The 23,698-nt window shown below is 43.3% G+C and overlaps 1 protein-coding gene across 1 annotated transcript in view; it reads left to right on the plus strand.

Moving 5' to 3' along the window:
- The window catches only part of LOC126092431 (protein phosphatase 1 regulatory subunit 14C), a 564,089-nt gene that overhangs the window by 444,790 nt on the left and 95,601 nt on the right, over nt 1–23,698 (plus strand). The window lies entirely within an intron of this gene.

Here is a 23,698-nt window from a genome sequence, read left to right on the forward strand (position 1 = left end):
AAAGTTTTCAAATGCAACTTGCTGAATGTACATGACACTGAAATTTGTTTTGCAGAAGTTGGTTGCTACGTCTTGCTGATTGTTGCAAAGAGAACGGGATAATGCGTCTGCTACAACATTTTGTGTGCCGGGAATGTGAACAATTGTGAAATTAAATTCCTGCAAGTAAAGTTTCCATCTGCTTAACCTGTCGTGAGTGAATTTAGCTGAAAGTAAAAATTGTATCGCTCTGTGGTCTGTGTAAACTGTAGTGTGTCTTCCATAAAGAAAGTGCCGAAATCTCGTAAAAGCCCAAACAACACATAATGTTTCAAGTTCAGTAACGGAATAATTTCGTTCAGCAGGTGACAGAATGCGGCTTGCAAATGCGATGTTTTTAATTACTGTAGAACCATCTTCTTCAATTTCCTGAAAAATATGTACGCCTAAAGCTGTGTTGGAACTGTCGGTGGCAATGGAAAATTTTTTGGTAAGATCTGGGTGCGATAAAAGTGGAGCATTCAACAAGGCTTCTCTCAGGTTCACAAATTCAGAATGTGCTTGCTTATCCCAAGACCAAATACTGTTTTTACCTGTCAGTTGACATAATCTAGGTGTGTCTAAAGCAGAGTGATGAATAAATTTTCGAAAAAAGTTAATTAAGCCCAAAAAACTGCGTAATTGTTTTTTTGTCGTAGGAACAGTAATGTCACGTAGAGCTTGAAGTTTTTCCGGATCAGGTGCAATGCCTTCCGCTGAAATTACGTGTCCAAGAAATTTTATAGAAGTTTTGCCAAAGTGCGATTTACTAAGGTTAACTGTCAGTCCTTGTGCATGAAAAGTTTGCAACAGTTGTTCAAGAATCAGATTGTGATCAGACCAGTTAGCTTCTGCGATAAGAATATCGTCTACGTACGTCGTAATTCTGTCCTTCAGTTCTGTCGGAAGTATTGTGTTCAAACCGCGAATAAAAGCCGCAGAAGAAATAGTTAAGCCGAATGGTAATTTACAAAATTGATAACAGTCGCCAAAACAAAGAAAAGCTGTATACTTTCTGCAATTCGGATGAAGTTGAATTTGCCAAAATCCCGATTTCAAATCTAATGTAGAATAAATAGCAGTACCATGAAATTTCTGTAAAAGTTCCTCTAGTGTCTGTGGTCGATCTGTTTCATTAATAATAATCTCATTAATGTGACGTGAATCAAGTACGAGGCGAAGTGAGCCATCTTTTTTCTTAACAATATGTAGCGGGTTTATGTACGGACTAACTGCTGGTTCTATAATTCCTTGATCAAGCATATCCTGCAATTCTTTTTTAACTTGTTCTCTGTGAATATATGGAATGGGGTAATGCTTTGCTTTAAATGTGTCGTGCTGTTTCACTTGAAATTCATACATAAAACCGGACATAGTACCAGGAATGTTGTCGAAAACTGGAGCTTGCTGTAAAAGAATTTTTTGTAATTGCGTACGTTCGTCGTCTGTAGTTGCACTGCTTTGTCTAACTTTATCGGAAATCATTTGCATCACGTCGTAGTCAGCTTCGTCTGGAGTATTACCGTTGTGTACGTACGTATCCGTGAACAATGTGGGATTACAGTCTATGCCACGTGATACGGAAATGACCTCTGTGCGATTAATTGTTTGTTCTTCCGCAGATAGTGAGTACTGAAATTCTAAAGCCAATTGTGCATCCTCATCCTTTAACATTAAAAAGGAATTTTGAAAATCAATAATAGCGTCGTGTTGTACCAGAAAATTATTACCTAGAATTACGTCTGTTGTCAGTAAAGGAACAATCCAAAAATTAGAGTGGAAAGTATGACCTCCAATACAAAATGATAAATGTGTCTGCAATTTAACGTCTACTCCTTTACTCGATACTGCTCCTTTCACTTTTGTTTTGCCTAAGGGTAATATCGGATAAGTATTCTCTTTGTTGCACTCGTTAAAAGTCTCCTCATTTATTACTGATATAGGTGATCCGGAATCAATTACTGCTGAGAATTTTGATGAACCAATTTTAATTTCGATAACAGGATGTGAAATAGTTTTCTGAACAATTGGTCTTTCCTGCAAGAGAGTGTCTCTGATATCGTCAAAAGTAATTACATTTTCGTGAACAACATTTTGCGTGTCTGAAGTCGTGCTTGTATTATTGGAAGATGCGATCTGTACATTATCTAGTCAGATTCTATCTGACGTGTTATTATTATTAGGAGGATTCTGTGGCATTTCTACTATTTGAACAGTTCTATTACTTCTTCCAGACGTATTACGCTCTGGATGATACCTACTGTCGGGTTCATTCATGAGAATATGTTCTTGTTGGTTACTTTGTTGCTGGTAAGACCGACTGTTATTATATGTACGCTGATAATTGTGCTCATCGTTTTTACGTCTGTCGTGATAGTCATTCCTATACGGTGCATTGCGATAGGAATTGAAATATTGTCTTCTTTGTACGTAGTTGTTTCCTTGCTGTCGTGCGTTACTATTTGTTGTATCAGGGACTATACGTGCTCGCGGCGGAACATTAAAGCCTGGTTGACCTTGTGCATTCCATTGTTGGTTTGGTATGCTAACCGGCTGGTTTTGATGTTGTTGTTGTGAAATACCTCTATTGTTACTAAAGTGTGGTTCCTGTTGCTGAAAATTTTGACGATATTGACAATCTGAATTTTGTCTGTGATTTAAGTTTTGGTAGTTATCGTTTCTAAAGCGTCTGTTATCTTTTCTATTGAAATTACGTGTCTGATCATAATTCCTGTACTTTTGTTGACCTTGGTTATTATACGAAAAGTTTTTGTTTACGAAAGAATAATCAGATTGCTGGACTTCTAAAAGCTGCAAAAGATCCCTGAATGCTGAAATATTTTCTTTTTGATGACCCGTCAGAAGTGACACTCTTAATGACCTTGGTAATTTAGAGATGCATAATTGAATAAGTGCTGATTCACTGTACGGTTCACTTAGGTACTGGTTTTGTTGCACCATGTGTTCAAAAAATTGAGTGACACTAGGAAAGTTTGAGTTCTCATAATTTGGTAAACTAATTAACTGATCTTTAATTCCGCGCTGTGTCGTCTTCGACCAGTACGCTGATAGAAAAGCATTCTGAAATTCTTCTACTGAATAACATTGCCTCGCGATCGGTCTCATACGAGTTGCCGGCTCGCCTTCCAAAAAACTGCAAATAAATTCAAGTTTGTGTGTTACGGGCCAAGTCGGTGGAAAAGCAAAGCTAAATTGTTGTATCCAATCTAGTGGGTGAATCTGCGTTCTATCGTTTTTAAAAACCTTAAACTTTCTCACTGACAGAAAATGTTTGTAGTCGAAATTATCATCTCTGTGTGATGGAACATGTTCAGGATCGTAAGAGAATCTATTGAACTGTGGTTGATCGGAATCTAAGTCCCGTACTCTCTGTAGATTACTCAAATTATACGCGTTGCGCGAGTCTGACAAATGTTCATAAAGTGGCGTCTGTTGTGGGATGTTATTAACTGAAATGTTTTTCATCTCTGTTACTTCTTGTTGTAAATTTGACAACTTCCTACGTAACGTGTTGTTAGATGAATCGATCTCATTAATTGTCTGCTGTAAATTTTGAAATTCAGGTGTTTGGTTAAATGAAATCGGTGCAGTATCGTCTGATTTATTATCATTACTACTTTCAATAGCATCAATACGACTGGCTAATTCATCATATTTTTCAGTCAGTATTTTTGCCTGATCATCGGTTTTAGAATCGGACGCATTAATCTGTTTTTGCAACTTACGCGTAGTTTCGCTCAGTTTTTTAACATCAGCTTTGATGACATCGCAATCCTGTGTTAGTTCTAATTGTTCGAATCTGTCTGTCACTGTTTGAATATTTACTGTGTGTGTATCTGTTTTTGATTTAAGATCAGAAATTTCATCCCGTAATTCTGTGTTCGACTGTTTGATGGAATTAATTTCGTCGGACACTGACGCAATATTGTTGTCTACATACGTCTTCGCTTTCGCGAACATTTTACGTTTGTCTTCTTGTCTCTGAGCCGTGATTGTTTCCATGACTTGACGTTTTACTTTGTTTTGATCTTGAATAAATTTGCGAAAACGCGTATCACTGTTCTGTATGTGCTGATTAAAGCGTTCGTCAATCTGAGTGTTCTGTTGTTCGAATTTCGCGTCTATCTTTGCGTCCACTGTGCGCGAAAGTTCTATCGTCATTGCTTTAAACTCGTCGCGTAATTGTGTAGCTTTTTCAGAGCATTGTTTAGCGACTCCGCTAATTTCGTCTCTGAGTGTTTCTGTTGCGGCTGTTTGCATTTCCCTTAATTCTTGCGCAACAGACTTAATTTCTTCGCTATTTTTTCGTGAACAAGCCTCAATTTCTGCGCGCAACTGTTCCTTAGTGTCATGGCACTGCGCGGCAACGGCTCTAATTTGTTCACTAAGCTGTCTGGAATTGTCGTCTAATTTTTCATTTATTTTATTAATTTTTTTGTCCTGTTCACTAAATTGTTGTTTGAAATCTTCACTCTGTTGTTTGATATCTACACTAAGTTTGTCTTGTTTTTCGTTCTGTTCGTTCCTAAACTGTAGCATTATTGCCATAAATTGTTCCAAAGTAACATTACCTACTCCTTTATCTGTACTGTTTGATTGTGTACCTGGAATTGTCGCGCTTTGTGTGACCATTTGGTCATTCTGTAATTTACAAAAACGATTGTCATTCGGACCTACACTGTCACTCACTATTTCGGAATTAAATAAATCCGTCGTACTTTGTGTATCCTGTTCATTTTCATTAGAAGAATTCGTCTGAACGTTACTTGAATTTTCCAAACCGGGTGTGTTCCGCTGGGCAGCGCTCATTACTATAGACCGCTCCGCATCATCAATTGTCGTCAAATTAACAGACGAGACAATTGAGTTCGTTCGTTCATCATTAAGACAAAAGTCATCATTAGTGGTTGGAATACACTGATTGTTAGTGAACGCAGGATTGTCATCATTACACTGCGTGTCACAATTACTATCGGTAAAGTCATTTATGCCGGTAATTTCGTTCATAATACCTCGCGATACACTATTCACAGTCTTTCGCGGCATTTTTACAATATTCACAAATATTCACAAAAACAATAAGCACAAATGCAAAAGCAACACACAACTACAATAGAGCAACGAATTGCCGTTGACCTGTAGAAAGAAAGTCACAATATTAGTAAAAGCGTTGCGCCAAATCTTAATTATATCTAAGCAAATAAGAGCAGATATCTGACTGTTGTTCAAAAGACTCTCAACGAAATACGATCCTGGACTGGGTGTCGCCAAGTGTAACCTCCCCACAAAAATTTTAAAAGATTATGTTAACAAGAATACAACCTAACGTAATCTCCCAGCAAATAAGTTTACTGACAATGACAATTAAACAAAAATTCGCAATCTGACCCAAGTATAAGCTCCTCACAAAAATAATGAAAAACAATTCAGTGCTAATGAAAATCTCAGTGATAATGAAAATTCAATTAAACCGAAATATCGGTCTTTGGCCCTGTGCAAATCAGAATTAAATTCTTACCTCATTGTAACTGCTAGTCAAATTTCTGCTCTTATTCTTGCGCACAGCTTGGAGGAAATGCATCGCAAATATAATTGTTATGTATATTTTTTTTTTAACTTTAAGGGAAATTTTTTCTTTAAGGAAATGCAACGGAAATATTATTGAAAAAGAATTGTTTATTAAAAATGCTTAGCTTGAAATCAAATTATTATTGGGGGCACTTGTTGGAAATTAATTACAATAAATAAAATTTACATTATCTGATGATTACCTTAATTAACAATATACCTCATTCACCATCTTGACCAGTGTTGCCGACAGACCACATCACACAACCGCACTGGGCTGCTACTACTGACCGACTGCTCTGCATGACGGCTACTACAGAACTGCTCTCAACGACAACTGAGTACTGCCCTCAACTAGACAGAGCTACAGACTCGCAACGACTGACTGACAGACTGAGAACCGCTCGCAACACTCGCGCGGTCAAGCGCATACTCTCTGGTCACAGATGCTACAATGCCTCGCCATCGCTGCTATGTTACATACGTGTTTCAAGGTGCGCTCTTACGTAGGTACTTCGTTTTGAATAATAATTTGTATGGCGTCCCTTAAGCCTTTATAGACAGATTGCACATGTTCATTACAAGATTATGTGTGGCTCCTGTACATAAAAGAAACGACATCGTCACATATTTAATTTACGGGTCAAATTAATATCAAGTGTAAGGACGGTCGGAAAAAAGTCTCAAAAAATTTTATCTACATTTAGTGAGGCATCAGAACTACTCTCCTTTCCCCGCACAGAAATACACTTGACACTGGCACTCACTAAGACCGTGAAAGCACGAGCAGAAAGAAGCGACTTTCCATTTTACGAGAAACCAATGCGTTTGGAATGGTATTTTGACAATACGTGTTGGAGTCACACACGTAGCGTCACGAAATCCCTGTATGACCAAAATATCCGGTACTGGATAAAACTGTCACTTTTTCAGCATGAATACGACTATTCTTAACAAGTTCAATAAGAAAATCGTTTATCCAGCCCATCGTTGATACCAGTCTCTGGCTCAGGTCGGCGCCGCACTCGCCGACGTCAGGCATCCGTGGCAGTGCAGAGTCGGGCTGTCGATAAAATACCGATATATCCATATTTCTTCCAGAATACATCGATATATAGCAGCGGTAATACAAATGCGGTAGTGCGGCAGTACCGAGTGTCGAAATTTTTATTTTGTATTATATTCTGTCATAATTTTCGGAAAATATTTGAAATTATTCTTTTGAAATAGGCAAGTCTGTCGGCACTTTTTCGGCGGATGTACCGGTATATCGATATATTTTCGACATATCGATACGGCAACGATTTTTTTAAGTAGCGATACATCGGGTTCCTGATATTTTTTAAAAATATCTACAGTCCTAATGCAGAACCGCGATTCATCGCTGAAGACAGTGCCGCATTCATGAGGAGTTCGCGTTTCCCGGCCACGGCGCCACTCCATACACAGACGTTCGTCTTGTGTTAACCTCAGCTTACGCATCGGACGGTAACTCCCTCGACCGGCTGCTACTAATCTCCGATCAATGGTGCGAAACGACACAGAATGTTGCAGGGAGTCCCTTAGGTTTTCTCAAATGGAAGGAGCAAATGTGAAGGGGTTACGATGTGTATGGTGCACAACACGGCGAGCCTCCCTTTGGATGGACAGACATGGTCGACCGAAGTCTTGTCAACGGTTATACCTGCCCCTGCGTTCCAATGCATCTCCGCATCAGGCCACTGTCACATCCGAATGCCCCCAAATGTGGAAATTACACGACTCGACCAACCGGCCAAAAGGACACACACAATGAGGCCCCTTTCAATTTGTGCTAGGTGCTGATAACTCTGTCTCACACAAGTACGCGGCACATTTGTGTGCTTCAACAGTTGACATTTTTCTCGCCTGGTAAAAACACTAAACTCAAACAAAACTAATTCAACCTGGCGTCCGTAACATGTAAAACAGAAAATTGCAGCTGTAATCATTTGCATAGCCGCCGATGTACGAAGCTATACTGACATTCGACCACGCTCCTAGTGCTTGTGTACGAACATTTACATTCGTTAATTAAAAATATTAGTTTCCAACAATAATAAAAAAGCTGCTGGTGGCGTGTTTCGAACGAGCGACAACCATTGCAAGAGTTCTACACAACGTGCGATTATGTTAGTTAAGCATGAAATATTTTTTACTTAACCGCGTCCAACCCTCAAAGGTGATTCTGTTGTACTGATTGAGGTCCAGGCACTGAGCTTTATGTTTTATAAGTGTAAAAAAAAGTCCTTAAGCTCCTTGCCCGTAACAAGAAAACATGGTGCCGAAACCATAAAACATGGACTGTGGAGCAATAGAAGAAAGTTATTCGGTCGGATGAGTCATGTTTCATTCTTTTTTCAACTTTTGGCTGAGTTTACGTCCCAAGAGGGAAACATGGCGGGGTTCGGTGGTGATGTGGGCAGCAATATCGTGGTATTCCGTGGACTCCATGCGTACTCTGCTAGGCTGCTTTATGCCAAGGGTTATGCGACCATTTTGACTGATCAGGTCCATTCTATGGTACAGTGTTTTCCTATGGTGATGTTGGGTTCCAACTCGACAGGGCCCCTGCTCACACAGCTCCCATCGTCCGCGACTGGTTTTGTGAGCATAAAGATGAATTTTCGCTGGTCGCAACAGTCACCACGCCTCAATGCTATTGAGCCGTTGTTGTCTACTTCGGAGAGAGGGGTGTGCGATCGCTATAGACCCCATTACAGTTACCTGAACTTGACACCATTTTGCAGATGGAATGGTGTAAGATTCCCTCGAAAACCATAGAAGGCCTGTATTTGTTCGTTCCGACTGGAAGCTATTTTCAATGCCAACGATTTTCCTGCGCCATTTGTTTTGGTGTTCCCATATTTTTGTCCAACCCCCTGTACTTACGAATAACCCTGTACCGTGCAGTGGGAGAGATCGGTTGAATCAGGACGCTGATCAGAGTGGGCGTTGTGACGTCCAGCTGTTCCCTGCGTCACAGCCGGTGACGCCAGTCGGGAACCGGTCTCGAGCGTCCGGCTCGCGGCGTGCCCGACCACTGACTCAGTCACCTCCAGCGTTTGCCAACGCAAAAGAAAAAGGAGCCGGCCGGCTGTGTGGGAAGCGCACGGGCCGAGGAACTCAAACATTCCGCCGTGAATCAGCAGCCCTTTCAGTCTTAAATACTACACGTGCGCACGACGACACCTCGCATTCGCTGTGACTCACACGCATTGGACAATCTACGGGCTATCCTTCCCTTGCCGTGACTCACTCTTCCTCTTCTTCAGGCTATATAACCGGTATTGGAAACTTCACTGGCACAGGGGCTGCATCTCTATTACTTGGTTCTGGGAAGTAGACTAGCACGTTGTTGTTGTACCTTAAAGACTGGCATGATAGAGCTCGCAATGTTGGTCTCCCTTGTGTAAGCTTTTTCACATCTCCATACCTACTACACCCAACATCCACTGAACCTGCTGATTGTGTTAAGGCCTCGCTCCCACTGAATTCCTTCCCCCTCCCATTTCCCCAGTATCATCCTCCCATCACTGAATGAACTACTTGATGCCTCCTGATGCGCCCTATCAACAGATTCCTTCTTTTAGTCACATTGTACCCTGAATTTCTTTTTTCCCCGATTCAGTTCAGTAACCGAGCCAGGTGAAGCAGTGGTTCATTAGGGAGGACGACGGTTCGAATTCTCGTCCAGCCATCTAGATTTAGGTTTTCCGCGATTTCCGAAAATCGCTCCAGGCAAATGCTTAGATGGTTCCGTTGGAAAGGGCCCCAGCCTTTCGTAATCCCAACTTTTGCTTAGGTTGTAATGACCGCAATGTCGACAGGACGTAAAACTCTTCCTTCCTTCCTTCCTTCAGATTCAGTACCTTTTCAATAGTTTCTCTATTTCACCATCTAATCTTACGAATTTTTCTGTACCACCGCGTTTCAAAAGCTTGTATCGCCCACGTTACATTTCCATCTAAGATTTTCTAACACGATTCAGCTCACAGGACAAAAAAGTAGTCACCCTGTAGAGAAATCATCATAAGCATCATTTAATACCGTGCAATTCCGCCCGTGGCCTTAATTACCCTCTGGATTCGGTTAGGAAGTCAGTCCACAAGGTTGTAAAGGTATTTTGTTGCATTTTGGTTAAGCCACTCGCTGAGGATTAAATCGCGCAGTTACACCAAATTGCGGAGGTGCTCATGTCTGCGTTTTACTCGCTTTTCCAAGATGTCCCATAGATTTTATGTGGGGTTCGAATTGGGTGATTTTATCGGTCAATCCAGATGTAAGAGGGTGACGGAGTGTTTCAGGAAACTATTCAAATGTTATTCCTGCCCCATGAACTTCGCTGTTGTTGTCGTTACATCCTTGAGTAAGCAAAGAATATGGGCTTTCGTTTAAAAAAAAATGTAAAAATAGATCAACATTTCTGGTTGAGAGGAAAGACATAGTAGAATAGTGACGTATCAGGTGTGTGGAAAAATGAAACTTGTGGACAAAGAGCGATAGTGGTTTGTGCGAGAGGAGAAATGGGATTCATTGAGGGTGCGGTGATTCGAGATCAACTGAGAAAATTATATAAAATGGCCGCAGGAGCACCGAAGATCAAATATTCCAGGTGGAATTATTGTGGTGTTGGACAATGCACCCTACTATCGTGTTCACAATAATAAGCGCCTAACCATCTTCTCGTAAAGCAGATATGCAGTCTTGGCCGACTAAGCATAAAATTCCGTTCTGTGCGGATTTAACACTCAACGAGCTCTCGGAAGCTGTGAAATGTTAAAAATCCGAGCCAGAATATACAGTAGATAGAGTACTAAAAGAATCCGGGAAATGATTTACAGTGTTAAGTCTTGCACCCTGCAACTGTGACTCCCAAATGTATGATATCGACGAGTCTCCCAGTCCATACAGTTGGCAACGAATTATTTCCATACTACTATCAAATGTCTGATATCGACGATTCACGAAATTCTCTCACCGGATTGCACTTTTAAACTGATATTCGAAAGCTATGTGCATTGTCAGATTATTCGGAAAGAGCTTCAGACATCCCTGTAGAAAACAGTCTACTGAGCAATATGGTTGCTGGCTGACTGTGATGCAAACAAGTGGTAGAAGAGGTAGTTGGGAGAGGGAGGGGGGTGTAGGAAATGGCAGGCAAGTGCTAATGGTTGAGAATTCTCGCTAGCAGCTGATTACTGCGTGGGCTGGCTTTTCATTAGCAGGAAAGGGTGCGCATCCTGGCATCGCGAGAAAGACTTTTTGAGCTGGCCTCAAGGAGGCAAGAGGTTTCATAGGTTACGTTTAAAAAAAACGTTGCCGCTAGCCGGAAATGCTGCAGGAGGATACGAGGGCCCGTGGCTTGCAGGAGCTGGCAGCTCCTTCCTGCGCACATAGTGAGTGATACGTTAATTTGCGAGAGTGCTCGCGGTTGTGGCCGGCACCGCGCAGTCCTGCTTCTTGCTCAGTCGCGACCCAGGAGGGGAGGAATGTCGGCGAACTTACGGCTCGCATGAGGCCTGAGGCGTGCCTAAGTGATGAGTTGAGGTCGGGGCGGCGGAGCGGCCGCAGCCGGGGTGGCGAAAGCCACTGCCACCTCGTAGGCACGTCGTCAGTAAATGGAGGCACTGGCCATTCCCGTAACTCCAACAACACTTACAATTGTTACTGCTTCTTCTGGGGTACAGTTACATTTGTGGTAACACACTTTCTACACAGTGTGTCACATAAACGTGTGGTGCCCTTATTCAGGAATTTTCCATCGTTAAATTCAAGAGGGAAGTATACATTGCACTCCCTCTTCTTCTACATTTGTTACTATCTGACAGACATATTAATTTTTTATTTTATTTTTTAATTTAATTTCTAAGCCTTCGGTTGCATCCATACAGCCAGTCCAAATACACATTGTCGTAAAAAGTTAAAAAAACTAAAATTCCTTGGTCGCTAATACAGACCGAGCGAGGTGGCGCAGTGGCTAGCACACTGGACTCGCATTCGGGAGGACGACGGTTCAATCCCGCGTCCGGCCATCCTGATTTAGGTTTTCCGTGATTTCCCTAAATCGCTCTATGCAAATGCCGGGATGGTTCCTTTTAAAGGGCACGGCCGAATTCCTTCCCCGTCCTTCCATAATCCGACGAGACCGATGACATCGCTGTCTGGTCTTTTCCCTGAAACAACCCAACTCCGCTAATACAGAAATCTAAACAAACGACGTCATGCACAGTTAAAACAAAATAATACAATTATATTTCAAACAGGTAGTCACACAGAGCCACCTCCGCCTCCCCCCCCCACCCCCAAACAAACACACACACACACACACACACACACACACACACACACACACACACAAACTTAATTTTAAAACAAATTCAGCTAGTAATTTATAAGTGTCTAAATTCTTCGTAAGCGAGAGGACTATCAGATTATATATGAGAACGTACCGCTTGATGCATGCGGACCATGTCCGTAATCAGCCAATCCGTGTCCCCTCTATATTGAGGACATCCGAAGGTCTGATTAATATCCTGGAGTTCACCATACTTGCAATATGGGAGGTGCAGTCTGCGAAGGTGTTCTCGTTGGTGGCAGCCATGGTTGAATTTCAGTCTGGCAGTCGTTGTGTTAAATTGTCTTTAATTACAGAATGAGATTTTCGCTCTGCAGCGGAGTGTACGCTGATATGAAACTTCCTGTCAGATTAAAACTGTGTGCCAGACCGAGTCTCGAACTCGGGACCTTTGCCTTGCGCGAGCAAGTGCTCTACCAACTGAGCTACCCAAGCACGACTCACGACCCGTCCTCAGAGCTTTACTTCTGCCAGTACCTCGTCTCCTATCTTCCAAACTTTACAGAAGCTCTCCTGTGAAACCTTGCAGACCTAGAGCACTTGCCCGCGAAAGGCAAAGGTCCCGAGATCGAGTCTCGGTGTGGCACACAGTTTTAATCTGCCAGGAAGATTCATGTCTTTCATTGTCTATGTGAAGTGATTTTCATTTCAGAGTCCACTTTTCGATATGCTATCGGGCCTTCGGTAGGTTGGGATGGATTTGTTTGCCCCCAGATGGCCTTCTGCAGATCTTCGGTCTACCACTCCTTGCTGCATTCGTTTTTAACCATGACTCTTCCTACTGCAGTGCGATCGTCCGCTGGGATTCGTCGCTCTTGTATAGAATTTGTCGTTGCTTCATTAGACTACTGGTCAGCTTTCTCACTGCACACAGTCCCAGCACTGCCCGTGATCCTCACAAATGACACCTCTGTACCGGTGTTGTGCACCTCTGATAACAGCGGCAGCTGTTTGGTGTAATAAATAATTCCCTTAGTCGTCACCAACTAGGGGTAGTATTTGCACTGCGGAGAGCGAGTCGGTGAGTATTTCGATATGGGTAGTTGCCATCGTTTTGCCGTATCTTAGTATTGTTTAGTGGCTAGTAGTGGGGTCGTGCAAGTTGACGCCTCTTTCCGTAGGCGAAATAGTTATATTTGTAGTATTTACATAGGCACAGTCGACGGAGCCCTCGTATTTAGACCCGGCACATGGCACTTTATTCAGTGTTCGAGAAGGATTTCTAAATTGCTGTTTTTGATTACTGGGTTCTCAGAGCAGTCCAGAGTAATGCGCACGTCTTGTACCTGGTTGATACGTTCGTACTTTCGCTCAAAGCAGGGGTCCAGCCACGTTCTTTGTATAATGCTTTGGATCTTGCAGAGCGTTGGAAGTGTTTCTACAAGCAGCGGTGTTGTTTTACGCATTCAGTAACCGCCGGTGTAGCAACGCACTATAGGTTGCATATTTTGTTAGTCACAAGTTTTGTGATTGAGAAAATGGTGAGAAATTTTTGCTGATGCATATCGAGCTCATTTCTGAGCTTCAGTAATGAGTAGTAACTGTCAGTCTTATTTGTGTTAGTGTTGCAGATATGAACTGTGCTGCCGAAACAATAGAAATCGTGATAGCATTATGCGTCCTTTTTTTCTGCTTATATATTACGGGAAATGAGATGTTGATAGATGCCTGAGCGCTTCATTTAGCTCGCGCATGACTGCTGGTGGGAAGCACGATAGCGTTGTAGGGCAGCTCACGTGCGGCAGGGCACGTGAGTGGTATTGCATTCACTCGGCTTTGTGTGGTGCGCGAAGCGGTTGGAGTCGAGCCATCCTGGTGCGCAGACAATGACTCACAGGCCGCAGCCAGCGCGCCGTCTGGGCACGCCTGGCGCTTTTCAAGACCGCCAGACTGTGATGGAGTGTGTCCCCCGCCGCCTCTGACAAGGGACGCTACGTACGACGACCTACCCGATCTCGGTGGGCTATGGCACACTAATTGCGGACGCCTCAGAAATCACTCATACTGTGGGGTGTGGGGATGAGGGCAGTAGGATTTATTTTTTCGAAAATGTAATTTGTTATTTATGTCTGTCCTGTGTTGTTCTGGTCGTCAGTTCGAAAACTGCTTCGATAAACGTCTCCACGCTAGTCTACCCTATGCAAACGTCTTCATCTCTGTATAACTACAGCAACTTGCATCAATTTCAACTTACTGTATTCAAACCCTGATCTGACATCTCCTATCACACTACCTTCTTTTAGTCATGTTGTGGCATGAATCTCCCCCCCCCCCCCCACACTCTCCTTTGATTCACTGCTTCATTAGTCATTCGACCAATCCATCTAATTTTCAACACTGTTCTGCAGCAGCATATTTCAAAAGCTTCTATTCTCGTCTTATCTGAACTGTTTACGGCCCAAGTTTCACTTCTGTACGAGGCTACACTCCAGACAGGTACCTTCAGAAAAAGAGTTCCCAACACATAAGTGTAAACTACTTGTTAACAAATTTCTCTTGTACAGAATTGCTTTTCTCTCTGTTGGCAGTCTACACTTTTTATTCTTTGTATTTTGGCCATCAGTTATTTCTCTGCGCAAATAACAAGACTGATATACTTTCTGCGTCTCATTTCCTAATCAAATACCCCCAGTATCGCTTGCCAGTACCTTTGTTTTACTTTAGTTGAGATTGATCTATCTTTTTCAGGACTACATCCATTTCGTTCAACTGTTTCTAAGTCCTGTGCCATCTCTGACAGAAAGCCGGCCGCGGTGGCCGTGCGGTTCTAGGCGCTCCAGTCCGGAGCCGCGCTGTTGCTACGGTCGCAGGTTCGCAGCCTGCCTCGGACATGGGTGTATGTGATGTCTTTAGGTTAGTTAGGTTTAAGTAGTTCTAAGTTCTAGGGGACTGATGACCACAGCAGTTGAGTCCCATAGTGCTCAGAGCCATTTGAACAGAATTACAATGTCAACCACAAATCTCAAAGCTTTAGTATCTTCTCCATAAATTTGTTTATCTCGTGTATGTTCATGAAAAGAGAACATAACGTGATTAGTGAATAATGGAAACTTGTACCAGACGAGCACTAGAATCCCGATTTCCTGTTCTTTGCGACCAGTCTCCTTAATTATTACGCATCCGAGCACGCTTCCGGGACTGGCTAAAAATTTCATTGCCGCTGAGGGTTCCACCTATGGTATCTCTTTCTCGAGATTTTAGTACGGACTGTGTGGGACTAGCAACACTTGGGGAACCGACGTCTGTAGCATATTCTGCCGCAAAGGATAAACGTGAACTGAATTAAATTCGCTGATGAAACGAATGAGGAGGCAATGGGGATGGGATCTATGAATATTCAATGATGATAATGTCAGTGAACTGGAATGCAAAACGTGCTATGTGATTAATTTTATTTCGGCGAATTCTATAGTAATATCTGGTGACGCTCAGTGAGCATTAGTGGTCGGTCTGAAGCGTGTAATCGCGGACCTTTTCCTATTATGATTTGTCAAGCGCCACTCCTTTAGTGTTCCACGAAGAACTTTCAGTTTAGTTTCTTCGGTGTATGCGTGGAGCCAACGCTTCGCAAGAGTGCTATTGAGTTGTTTCCAGTCACTCGTATTGGTGACAGTGGTTTGGTTGCCGTTACGAGGAAAATTATACCTGAAACATAATTTTATTTGTCCTACGGATAGAGCGCTCGCAGATTACTCTGACGCAGTAGTTTCTGACAACGACTGCTGTATCGCGCTGTCTTCAGTGTCACCGTCAAGAGACTGACGCAGTCCACCTAGTACTCTTCGTGATCTGCAATCAGCGTCAGTAAACAGAGTGTCCCAGGACGAATCGTCAGCGTTCGGGGATACTATAGGAACGATCGTTCGAAGCAAAAATTTCTACTAAACATTGGCTCTAAAATGCGTACAGTGCCTTAAAAAAACGATGGTCACTTCACCTTCGCTGTTGAGAGACATCTCTTCTACTGAACACTTGCTCATAGCTCTTAAGGCATGCATTTCAGAGTCCATGTTTACGAGACTTTTTTTGCTTCGAACGATCGTTCCTGTCATATCCGAGAATAATAACTAATCGTCCTAGGACACCTTGTATATCTTTGAGCTGAACAGCGTAGCAGACAAGATTTCTACACAGCTGTATCTATTGGGAAGTCAAAATTGCTTTTAAAGTACGTATAGACACTCTACAACCAACACAGAAGGTGGCATTGTAGAAGGACATTGAAATGAAAATCCGCACTGCTGCACCTGACGGCTCGATCGTTTACCTAGCACTAACTTGTTGCGCCAATAAAGACAATAGGGCTGGCTTTATTTAGTCTGCTGTACCGAATTTACCAACATGCTAAGCCGCACAGAAGGCTCGCTTGGATGTATGTGTGTGCAGAGCCCAACCAATTTTCGAGCAAATTGCTTGCGTGCTGATGACAGCTTCGCGCGCCCTTGCATTAATGAAGGCGTTGATTTTGTGGCTGCTTTAAAGGCCAGCAAAAGCAACGCCACACAGTTCTTTTCCCATACGTGAAGTAATAACAGTGCGTCAGACATCACTGCCGTTATAAATTCAACTTGCAAACTATCGTGTTTTCATGCGAATTGTGCTACAAGTTAATATAATTTTACGTTGCAAGATGGATATTTTTTATGTAGCCTATCTCGCGTTAATGTGCAGAACGATATTTCATTCTGCAGCGGAGTAGAGGCTGATTCGAAACTCCAGGCCTGTCTAAAACTGTGCACCGTACCACGTCTCGAACCCGTCACATTTGACTTTTCCTAGAAAATGATCTACACTGGTGTACAACACTTAAGCACGATGTGTCGCTACCAAGTAACATAGTTCAATGAAACTGGAGCCAAACATAGCAAGAATTGCTACAGACACAACAGTACAGTACAATAGGTAACTGAAAGAAATGCGCTATGAGACCAACAGAAATGACGATTTTATTGAAAAGTGAAGTCACTGCGATTCGTGATGGTCCCTCGGACATTACAAACGATGGACCTTGGTTCTTGATAGGGTCCATGATCATCATGGAGAGCAGTGCATGCTCTGCACCGCGGTCCCAAGCTGGCAGCAACGTTGCTGGTAGTTGTTGTGCTGGGGCATTCCATTTCTCCACCAGAGCTCTCCACAAGTGCTGCATGGTTCTTGGTGCATGTGGATCCGCTGGAATATGTCTCCCCATTGCATCTGGCACGTACTCGATGGAATTTAAGTCGGGTGGTGCAGGGCTCCATTCACCGAATATTCTCTTGGTCCACAAATTCTTCCACGTGCGCTGTTTGATGCCGCCGCACATTACCATCCACGGCAATGAAATCTGACCCGAATGCATCACTGGAAAGACCCATAAGGGGAAGGAGTACAGTGCGACAGTAATGTTGACAGGTGAGGGTAGCGTGTTCATCGATATGGGGGTGAGTAGGTCCTTTCGACACTACGTCTCCCTCACCATAATGCCTGGACCACCAAATCGATCATGATCGACAGTCTTTGTGGGTGCTTTACGTGTTTCCACCTATCGGCATGTAAGATATGAGGGGTGCACATAAGAAATAGAAGAAATCCTAAGCACTACTCTTAAAAACATCATTGACTCATTTTCTTACAAGGGTCTCGCCCTCAATTTTAAAAAAGACACCACGTATTCAATTCCTAAAACAACTTAATTCAGCCACATTTGCAAAAAATGGGTCCAAGCGCTATGGGACTTAACATCTGAGGTCATCAGTGCCCTAGACTTAGAACTACTTAAACCTAACTAACCTAAGGATATCACACACATCCATGCCCGAGGCAGCATTCGAACCTGCGAGCGTAGCAGTCGCGCGGTTCCGGACTGAAGCGCCTGTAACCGCACGGCCACAGCGACCAGCCCACATTTGCACTTCGAGTCATTGAAAGTCTTGGGGAGAGAGAAATAAATATTTTGCATATTTCAATTCGGGAATGCCACATGGAATAACGTTCTGGAGAAACTCATCTTGAATAACAAAGAAGTCTTCATTGTTCACAAACGTGCCATGAGAGTAACATGCGGTGCTCATCCTCCATCATCTTGTAGACATAGAGTTAAGAGCTGGGCATTCTGACTGCTGCTTCATAGTATACTTAGTCCCAAATTAAGTTTGTAATAAATAATCTATTGCAGTTCAAAACGAACAGTTCACGGAAATACCAGAAGAAAAAATGACATTCATTGCTGCACATTAAGGTTGTCTTTATTACGAGAAGGGGTGCACAATGCTGCAACCAACATTTTGATAACGTATCCAGTGATACGAAACTTCTGACACACAGCAAAGTAAAATTTGATAACAAACTGAGGAAGTTTTTCCTTGACAACTCCTATTCCGTAGAATAATTTCTATTACTATAATTTGTAAAAGGTGTTGGGAATGCATTAATAACTCAAATTAGTATATTCAAAAAAGGCCATTGTAAATGTTCTGCATATAGCTATATTTACAAATGGTTCAAATGGCTCTGAGCACTATGGGACTCAACTGCTGAGACCTCCCCTAGAAGTTAGAATTACTTAAACCTAACTAACCTAAGGACATCACACACATCCATGCCCGAGGCAGGACTCGAACCTGCGACCACAGCGGCAGCGCGGCTCCAGATTGTAGCGTCTAGAACCGCTCGGCCACTTCGGCCGGCCTATGTTTACAAATTAATTTGCAATGTGAATGTAAAATGACTCGTTCCACAGCATTACGATTTATCGTGCAAATGATCCGTGAAACATGAGACTAACAAGAGAATACTCGGCGAATGGACGGGCCAGCCGGTTCCCGCGACGTGAATTCATCGAGCACGAGTGGCGTGCAGAGTGGAGAGGTACTGCAGCACGCACCGACGACTGTCCAGCAAGTTTCAGCCGCGCTGGACGAGGAATGGGACGCCCGACCACAGGAACGCCGTACCAGCCTTGCGGCCAGAATACTGGCTCGCTGCACAGCTTGTACTGTCGTCCGTCGTAATCATACACCCTACAGAGAACCATGTGTCGCCTTTTGCAATGGGCAGGGGATCATCGTGAATCGCGTTGACGTCAGTGTAATTATTGTCTTTGAATGAAAGTGTCATTTCTGTTCGTCTCATTTCGTATTTCTTTCAATTACCTTCTATACTAAACTGTAGCAGGTCTTCCTACATATGGTCCAAGTTTTAGTGAGCTATGTTCCTTGGGGAGAGGCACGATGCGAAAGTTACTTTCGTTCTGTTTGGTGCACCAGTGTATATTCTTTTGAAACGTTTTGTTCTTCAGATGCGTAACATGTGAACAGATCTCAGGAAATCCTAGCAGTTTCCGTTGGAGCTACTAGGATTGTCCTCAGACTATCGCGTCGACCTCTATCGGCGCGGCCCGATAGGTCGAAGCACGTCTCGTGACGTCACCTGGCTAGTCGATACCCTACGGCTCCTCATTAGCGATGCTGCCGGCGCCGCACCCCAAGATGAGGAATGGCGGCAAAATATTTTGGCAGGGCCGGAATACAGGGCGCAGTTCTTATTACCGGCGGCGGAAGACCGGGGGTTTGGGGGCGGGCCGGAGACGGAATGAAAATGCCCGCAGCGGGGTACGCCGGCCGCCTGGTCGGGTCGATGCTCTCCTCCCGAAAAAGTTTCTCCTCGGACAAAGAAAAGCCGGCGGACGGCGCTGTTGTATCACGTGATTTCCAAATCTGCGAAATGAGGTTGCATATTGCGTTCTTTGGTGTTTTCATTTTCCGTCTGGCTTGCAGAATGATGAGTAAGAATTGTGATGAAGTTAGTTACGTGTCCTCTTTGCCATCACAGACAAATTACGAGTTGCTTCGAAATGGTATTGTTGAAGGAACTGGACGTGAGTTTTTTCCTGATTGGTGGCGTGAGCGCTTGCTGGTTAAAACATATTCCTCAAGTCAAGTGAAAACCGAGCACCATCCACAACGGGACCATGAAATGGTTCCAGTCAAAAGTAATCATCATACGCGTTAAGAAATTTATCCCTCTGGAGACGAACGATCAGTTCCTGTTTCTGCTGTGGAACGGCCCTCCCCCGCCACAAAAATCCAAAGCTGTTCACGCAAGTTCCGGTAAGGTCGTGATAACCTCCTTCGTCTGCAGGGGCTCTCTGCTCGTCGAGTTCCTAGAGCGTGGAACGACAATCAGGGCGCAACGCTTTCAAGACATTTTACAGAAACTGCGACGCGCCGTAAAGTCAAAACACCCAGGAATATTGTCGGACGGAATCATCCTGTTGCACGATAATGCCGCCCCTACATTAGCAAACGGACGCAGGCTTCGCTTCAGCGATTTGGTTGGGAAACACTGCAACATCCTCCGTACAGCCCAGACCTTTCACCGTGTCATTTTCACATCTTTGGCGACCTGACGAATGACATGCGTGGTCCTCGGTTTCAGTTGGACGGGGAACTGCAAGAGTGGGTACGGTTGTGGATTCTTCACCGGCCGACCATTTACTACGAAACAGGAATTGATTGTCTCCTCTCCCAGTATGATAAATGTTTGAATTGTGTGGTGACTATTTCCGAATGATACCTTCGTGGCAAATGTGAGAGTTCCATTTGACTGTCCGTTATAGTGCAAGGGCTGATTTTAATTATCATATGGTTAAACTTGGTCACAGCAGAGATCTTAGTTGTAGAAGGCTAGCCGGCCGAAGTGGCCGTGCGGTTAAAGGCCCTGCAGTCTGGAACCGCAAGACCGCTACGGTCGCAGGTTCGAATCCTGCCTCGGGCATGGATGTTTCTGATGTCCTTAGGTTAGTTAGGTTTAACTAGTTCTAAGTTCTAGGGGACTAATGACCTCAGCAGTTGAGTCCCATAGTGCTCAGAGCCATTTGAACCATTTTTTTGTAGAATGCTACATCGTGACTGTTCAGTAAACGTTGCCACTACAGACTGCCTCTTCGTTATTCTGGAAATGACTGCCTGTCAATGGTTTTGTAGCCGAGGAAACAGGGAGAAGTAACTGGGTGTCATGGCTGGAGACTACGGATAACGAGGAAAAAATTGGTAGTCCAAAGAAGCAGTGCAGCGTGGAAACACCAGGGGTGCTGTCATGGAGGTCGAACAGACAGACAGCTTCCTTCTACGCTTCGTCTTGACAGCCCGCTGTAACCCCGTCAGGAGATTTCGGCATCCTGCTCCTGACATAGTATGTCGTACGAGCATAATCTGTTATCAGTTCACCATGGCAAGCCGGAAACTGCACAACACCTTGTTCGATATTCTTTGACTCTTCACCATTTTCAGCGGTAGTGAATTAATGTTTCCACTGCTTGCTTTGGTCATTTGTCTCAATCTGATGAGCATAACATCAGTTGTACAACACCAGTCAAAACGTTCGTAACAAATGACATGAGTAACGCAACAAACCTCCGAGAAGCACGTGCGTATTTGCTACAGTTCGTTCAGTATGTGTTGCGCTACTTATGATGTTCTTTGTGGTGAGGTGTATTCCGTCCTCCAACTATTACTGTCGTCGTACTGATTTCTTCGTAATGAATTTGATAAATTTCCGATCTCGATCTTTAATGTAGTAGTTAGTCATTCATCGCACCACAAAGTTTCTCATATCGTGCTCCACAGGGTATGAAAAAAAGTTTCACTCTGAAATTCTGCATCGTGTGTGTGTTCCAGGTGGATATGCGCGACTTCATATTTCTGATCTGGCTCTCTCACTGTCAGTGCAGGTTTTAATTGTGTAATCAGATCTCTGCGCTTGCGTAGCTTCTCTCCATGGCTGCTCAGCAGTACAGATGATTGCTACGAAATACAGTAGAACATCGATTACACGAAATAATTGGGGACGGGGGTTGTTCGGATGATTGATTTTCTTCGGATAGCTGAATTGCACGGGTGCCTCGTTTTATGCAGAACAGATTTTTTCGTCTGCTGATTTTTGTGCTGGCGGCTGAATTTTTTGCCGGGGCCGCTGGCTCAATTTTTTACCGGGCGGATGACAGGCAGTTGGCTGATTTTTTCTTTTCTTTTTTTATCATCTGGCCGACTCTTTGCTCAGAGATCTGGCTGACTCTTTTGCCAGGACGGCAGGCTGACTTTCCTGGACAACTCATCATTTACGAAAACATATTGTACCTGTGTCCATAGAAATATGAAACAAAGAAACACTGAATTAAACACGAAACTCTGCATACATATGTTGTGTCACACATGTTACAAATAACAAAGAGGACTGATTACATAGCCTAGTTTGAACATTTGAAAGTGTCCATCAAAGTAGGCGCACAGTTGAGGAAAAAGAAGACTAAAATTTGTTTGTGCTTAAGAGCTGAACTCATTTTTTGTCACTACATTTAGCAAACTTTTTGTAAGCTCAGCCCAGTGGAACTCCTACATGGCGTCTGGGGAGGTTTAAAGTTTCCATCTGATATTCTTTCGGTTAACCGCTGTTTTCGTTGAAAGTGTTCCGATAACTGATGCGCTAGTGTACTGAGAACGCGGGCGGGTCTAACACAGCTTCTGTGTATCTCATTCTTGGCAGGCAGCTATATACGTCCCTATTCTTACAACAGTTGGACATTGTTTGACCGGCTATCGCGTACCAACCACGGGTATCTTGCTGGACTCTGCACCAGAGAATAAGTAAATAAAAAGGGAAAAAAATAAATAAGATCACATAGTAATATTACCACTTGCTGCAAAGCACAGCTTCTGTTAAGATCGCTGTGATCACTGATGACTGGACAGCGTCACGTAATGATCTAACGCACATTTCGTGGCATAGAAGACATCTACCGCGCGCCAGCGACTGCGACAGTTCTAGGAAAAATAAGGTAAAAAAAGGTAGTAGTCCATACTTATCTGGTATACGAATTGACCACATAGTAGGATCACCGCAACCAATCTGACGTTGCGCACAATGTGTGCTGGTGTAGTGTGACTGACATTACAGAAGGCTAGGATTTATCATTGTCAGTGGCACATATTCCAGGAAATAGGGAATTACAGATTAGACGAGTGTTGAGGAGCTCAAGAATTTGTGTAAGAAGCCACCGGGACAGTGGGTTTTCACTCAGGTAACGTCCCTGAACAAATTTGCTGCTAGAGTTTATGTAATCCCCATATCTTAAGCGATTCCTCGTAGTACGTGAGAGATCAAGAGCTAATATCACTCACCTTTTTTTCCTTGTTTTCAGAGCATGATTTTACTAGTGTAGATTTCCATTGACGTTGGCAGGAGAGCAAAATGGGAGCCATCTAGGACGCACATCCCTATGTGAAAATACAGCAAACGTAAGTAACTCCAGTAAACTTGTTTACGTGGAGCGGTATTTTCTTTATAGTCTTGTAGTCTTGTGCAACTGAGGTTACGAAACTCCTCTCTCTTTTGGAGTCTCATCGAGCTCTTACAACACAGATCAGCAGTCCTTCATTCGCCTGCAGACATCTTATTCACATTTTACAGCTGAAATTCTGAAATCACGTGGTTTATTTCTCTCGCGTTTCTCCTGTGATTTCCAACTGCATTTGTGTGCTCATATATTTTAGTTTTCAAAACTGTAGTCAGTCAATGTATCTTTCAACAACCGGGTTCTGTTGCCTAATCAGTTTCATTCCGTTCCATGAACACATCTTCACTGACTTGAATATAACATTTTTTGTATACAAAGTGTATATTTTGTTGATAATTGTTACGAATGAAAGGAAACTAATGTGGTAACGAAAACATCGT

This window comes from Schistocerca cancellata, chromosome 7 (assembly GCF_023864275.1).
Source record: "Schistocerca cancellata isolate TAMUIC-IGC-003103 chromosome 7, iqSchCanc2.1, whole genome shotgun sequence".
In the NCBI taxonomy this organism is placed as follows: Eukaryota; Metazoa; Arthropoda; class Insecta; order Orthoptera; family Acrididae; genus Schistocerca; species Schistocerca cancellata.